The sequence below is a fragment of the Schistocerca americana genome, chromosome 3, assembly GCF_021461395.2.
Source record: "Schistocerca americana isolate TAMUIC-IGC-003095 chromosome 3, iqSchAmer2.1, whole genome shotgun sequence".
NCBI lineage: Eukaryota > Metazoa > Arthropoda > Insecta > Orthoptera > Acrididae > Schistocerca > Schistocerca americana.
Window position 1 is genome coordinate 589,689,905 of NC_060121.1, and position 5,521 is coordinate 589,695,425.

The window sequence follows — 5,521 nt, forward strand, 5'->3', positions numbered from 1 at the left end:
TCGCAGTGCCCGGTCCCCAGTGTATCGCTTCATGTTAAACACCTTGCAGCTATACACTGTAATGTGGATGGCAGCAGGACGTACATGCGCAATGCCCTTCGTAGTTGTTCATTGGCATTTGCAGTTGTTCATTGGCATTCGCATGGCGAAGCACTTAGCCTACGCTGTGGTACGGCCTGTGTCAACTGTCCGCTGATATTGTACGTCCAAATCACACACTGTACTGCACATTGGTCCTCATGTACTGAATGATACATCGTGGTACATGTGACCGTACAACGACTGCGCCAACAACGGCGAACCATGCGGTCCAAATGTTGTGCACTCAGCTACGTGTCGTCTCCCTATAAGTGCTGGATTGCAGTGTGGTATGCCCTGGATGGCGAACAGCATGAGCCGTCTGTTGATGTAGTGGCGCGTGTTGTCAGATGTAGTCGTCTCTTCTGACACACCGTGATAGCATGGTGCACTGCGTTCCACATATGCGACAGAGGCCGGTTGACAGTCGTTCGCGCAATGGACATCGCATACGTACGGGGGCGACCTTCCACGTGTTCTCTAAGCGTGCACATGTTGTTGCGTGTATGTGGGCAGACATAGTGTGTCGTGACACCTGACACAGGCATGCAACAATCGTTGAATTTGCAAATGGCGATGGACGCCTACGTTTGCTGGTGACGTTACGCAAATGAACAACTGGTAAACCGTTGTGGTGCGGTTGTTCTCGCTAGAGATGAATCAGTGATGGCGACGATCGGTTGAGCTACCAACCGGTTGTTTCAGCGATACCCACCATGCCCACGAACTTGAATGGCATGTGGGTGTGAAGCGATACGCGGCGGTGGCTGGGTGGGACCGGCCCCGGCCGGTGAGGGGGGGCCTCCCGGCGTGCTGGCCGCGCGGTGCGTGGGCGCACGCGCTACAGCCGGCTGGTGGGGGCGGCCAGTGGCAGGCGCGCCGGCCGACGGAGGCGGCAGGCGGCGCAGCTGCGCGCCGGCGCACCCTGCACGCGGCGCCGTGCGGCCAAAGTAGGTCCTCGCGGGCCCGGTGCGAAGCGCGGTGGACATCTGCAGTGTGCTGGTCTGATTGAGGACTGTGTGCGCTGAGGATGCGCCGCCGCCCGGCGCTCGGCGCCGCGACGCCGTCTGCTGCTCGGTCGCCTCTGCGGTTCTCGCAGGTGGTTTGTATCGCAGCCGTGCGGACGTGTTGGCGCGTGCGCTGTGCTGGGAGAGTGCGCTTCGGCACCCGAGTGGGGCTTTTGTCCTTCTGTGGCGCTGGCGTTGGAGCTGCCGGTCACCGTAGGTGGCGCGTGTTGTCACCCGCCTGCAATGCCACGACAGCATGCTCCCGGGCCTCTGTCGGCAGCGGCAAGCTCAGTTGGGAGCACGGGTGGTCGCACCTAAAGCGTCTACTCGCCAAACTCCGGGCGATTGCGCCTCTCTCGAACCCGACCAAGTACTTAGGACGGCGCTGCGCGCCGCCGGGACCTGAGAGGGTTTCGAGGTGTATTGTGCAGGGGAGCTCAGCCTCCTCCTGTTTGCAGAATAATTGAGCGGACGCTTGCGTGTTCGCGCGGGCCCCCGGGACACACTCCCGGGCGGCCGGCTGCTCAGCTCTAGTTGACGCAGCTCCCTGGTTGATCCTGCCAGTAGTCATATGCTTGTCTCAAAGATTAAGCCATGCATGTCTCAGTACAAGCCGCATTAAGGTAAAACCGCGAATGGCTCATTAAATCAGTTATGGTTCCTTAGATCGTACCCACGTTACTTGGATAACTGTGGTAATTCTAGAGCTAATACATGCAAACAGAGTCCCGACCAGAGATGGAAGGGACGCTTTTATTAGATCAAAACCAATCGGTCGGCTCGTCCGGTCCGTTTGCCTTGGTGACTTTGAATAACTTTGGGCTGATCGCACGGTCCTCGTACCGGCGACGCATCTTTCAAATGTCTGCCTTATCAACTGTCGATGGTAGGTTCTGCGCCTACCATGGTTGTAACGGGTAACGGGGAATCAGGGTTCGATTCCGGAGAGGGAGCCTGAGAAACGGCTACCACATCCAAGGAAGGCAGCAGGCGCGCAAATTACCCACTCCCGGCACGGGGAGGTAGTGACGAAAAATAACGATACGGGACTCATCCGAGGCCCCGTAATCGGAATGAGTACACTTTAAATCCTTTAACGAGTATCTATTGGAGGGCAAGTCTGGTGCCAGCAGCCGCGGTAATTCCAGCTCCAATAGCGTATATTAAAGTTGTTGCGGTTAAAAAGCTCGTAGTTGGATTTGTGTCCCACGCTGTTGGTTCACCGCCCGTCGGTGTTTAACTGGCATGTATCGTGGGACGTCCTGCCAGTGGGGCGAGCCGAAGGCGTGCGACGCGCCTCGTGCGTGCTCGTGCGTGCCGAGGCGGACCCCGTTGCAATCCTACCAGGGTGCTCTTGAGTGAGTGTCTCGGTGGGCCGGCACGTTTACTTTGAACAAATTAGAGTGCTTAAAGCAGGCAAGCCACCCTGAATACTGTGTGCATGGAATAATGGAATAGGACCTCGGTTCTATTTTGTTGGTTTTCGGAACCCGAGGTAATGATTAATAGGGACAGGCGGGGGCATTCGTATTGCGACGTTAGAGGTGAAATTCTTGGATCGTCGCAAGACGAACAGAAGCGAAAGCATTTGCCAAGTATGTTTTCATTAATCAAGAACGAAAGTTAGAGGTTCGAAGGCGATCAGATACCGCCCTAGTTCTAACCATAAACGATGCCAGCCAGCGATCCGCCGCAGTTCCTCCGATGACTCGGCGGGCAGCCTCCGGGAAACCAAAGCTTTTGGGTTCCGGGGGAAGTATGGTTGCAAAGCTGAAACTTAAAGCAATTGACGGAAGGGCACCACCAGGAGTGGAGCCTGCGGCTTAATTTGACTCAACACGGGAAACCTCACCAGGCCCGGACACCGGAAGGATTGACAGATTGATAGCTCTTTCTTGATTCGGTGGGTGGTGGTGCATGGCCGTTCTTAGTTGGTGGAGCGATTTGTCTGGTTAATTCCGATAACGAACAAGACTCTAGCCTGCTAACTAGTCGCGTGACATCCTTCGTGCTGTCAGCGATTACTTTTCTTCTTACAGGGACAGGCGGCTTCTAGCCGCACGAGATTGAGCAATAACAGGTCTGTGATGCCCTTAGATGTTCTGGGCCGCACGCGCGCTACACTGAAGGAATCAGCGTGTCTTCCTAGGCCGAAAGGTCGGGGTAACCCGCTGAACCTCCTTCGTGCTAGGGATTGGGGCTTGCAATTGTTCCCCATGAACGAGGAATTCCCAGTAAGCGCGAGTCATAAGCTCGCGTTGATTACGTCCCTGCCCTTTGTACACACCGCCCGTCGCTCCTACCGATTGAATGATTTAGTGAGGTCTTCGGACTGGTACGCGGCATTGACTCTGTCGTTGCCGATGCTACCGGAAAGATGACCAAACTTGATCATTTAGAGGGAGTAAAAGTCGTAACAAGGTATCCGTAGGTGAACCTGCGGAAGGATCATTACCGACTAGACTGCATGTCTTTCGATGTGCGTGTCGTGTCGCGCAACACGCTACCTGTACGGCTCGCAGTAGCCGTGCGCCGCGTGCGGAACCACGCGTGCTTCTCAAAACTAAAGCCAATGTTGTGTGGTACGAGCGCTGAAGCGCTGGAGCGGCTGGCCTGCGGCACCTGGCGCCTGGCGCCGGGTTTGAATGACTTTCGCCCGACTGCCTGTCCGCACCGGTGTGGAACCGTACGACGCCCATCGGCCGTTAGGCCGTTGGACACAGAACGCTGGAACAGGGGCCGCCACACGCCTACGTCCCGCCTATGCAACTGTCTTGAAAGAGACAGTGGAAACTAAGAAAAGATCACCCAGGACGGTGGATCACTCGGCTCGTGGGTCGATGAAGAACGCAGCAAATTGCGCGTCGACATGTGAACTGCAGGACACATGAACATCGACGTTTCGAACGCACATTGCGGTCCATGGATTCCGTTCCCGGGCCACGTCTGGCTGAGGGTCGGCTACGTATACTGAAGCGCGCGGCGTTTGCCCCGCTTCGCAGACCTGGGAGCGTCGCGGCCGCCTGTGGGGCCGGCCGCGCCTCCTTAAACGTGCGATGCCCGCCCGTCGCCTGGCGGTTCGCATACCGGTTCTTACGCGGTAGAGTGCACAGCCGGCTGGCGGTGTGGCGTGCGACACCTCGTACAACGACCTCAGAGCAGGTGAGACTACCTGCTGAATTTAAGCATATTACTAAGCGGAGGAAAAGAAACTAACAAGGATTCCCCCAGTAGCGGCGAGCGAACAGGGAAGAGTCCAGCACCGAACCCCGCAGGCTGCCGCCTGTCGTGGCATGTGGTGTTTGGGAGGGTCCACTACCCCGACGCCTCGCGCCGAGCCGAAGTCCAACTTGAATGAGGCCACGGCCCGTAGAGGGTGCCAGGCCCGTAGCGGCCGGTGCGAGCGTCGGCGGGACCTCTCCTTCGAGTCGGGTTGCTTGAGAGTGCAGCTCCAAGTGGGTGGTAAACTCCATCTGAGACTAAATATGACCACGAGACCGATAGCGAACAAGTACCGTGAGGGAAAGTTGAAAAGAACTTTGAAGAGAGAGTTCAAAAGTACGTGAAACCGTTCTGGGGTAAACGTGAGAAGTCCGAAAGGTCGAACGGGTGAGATTCACGCCCATCCGGCCACTGGCCTCCGCCCTCGGCAGATGGGGCCGGCCGCCCGCGCGGAGCAATCCGCGGCGGGGTCGTGTCCGGCTGCCTTTCCACTCGCCGCGGGGTGGGGCCGTTCCGGTGTGCGGTGGGCCGCACTTCTCCCCTAGTAGGACGTCGCGACCCGCTGGGTGCCGGCCTACGGCCCGGGTGCGCAGCCTGTCCTTCCGCGGGCCTCGGTTCGCGTCTGTTGGGCAGAGCCCCGGTGTCCTGGCTGGCTGCCCGGCGGTATATCTGGAGGAGTCGATTCGCCCCTTTGGGCGCTCGGGCTCCCGGCAAGCGCGCGCGGTTCTTTCCGGATGACGGACCTACCTGGCCCGGCCCCGGACCCGCGCCGCTGTTGGCTCGGGATGCTCTCGGGCGGAATAATCGCTCCCGTCAGCGGCGCTTCAGCTTTGGACAATTTCACGACCCGTCTTGAAACACGGACCAAGGAGTCTAACATGTGCGCGAGTCATTGGGCTGTACGAAACCTAAAGGCGTAATGAAAGTGAAGGTCTCGCCTTGCGCGGGCCGAGGGAGGATGGGGCTTCCCCGCCCTTCACGGGGCGGCGGCCTCCACACTCCCGGGGCGTCTCGTCCTCATTGCGAGGTGAGGCGCACCTAGAGCGTACACGTTGGGACCCGAAAGATGGTGAACTATGCCTGGCCAGGACGAAGTCAGGGGAAACCCTGATGGAGGTCCGTAGCGATTCTGACGTGCAAATCGATCGTCGGAGCTGGGTATAGGGGCGAAAGACTAATCGAACCATCTAGTAGCTGGTTCCCTCCGAAGTTTC

The 5,521-nt window shown here is 58.1% G+C and overlaps 2 non-coding genes across 2 annotated transcripts; both read left to right on the forward strand.

The window, feature by feature from the left end:
- The first annotated feature begins 1,629 nt into the window (after positions 1-1,629).
- Positions 1,630-3,539, forward strand: LOC124608894. The gene has a single exon (XR_006979446.1). It is a non-coding gene; the product is annotated as a small subunit ribosomal RNA (ribosomal RNA).
- A 351-nt stretch (positions 3,540-3,890) lies between these two features.
- On the forward strand, positions 3,891-4,045 carry LOC124608206. The gene has a single exon (XR_006978896.1). It is a non-coding gene; the product is annotated as a 5.8S ribosomal RNA (ribosomal RNA).
- The last annotated feature ends 1,476 nt before the right edge of the window (positions 4,046-5,521 follow it).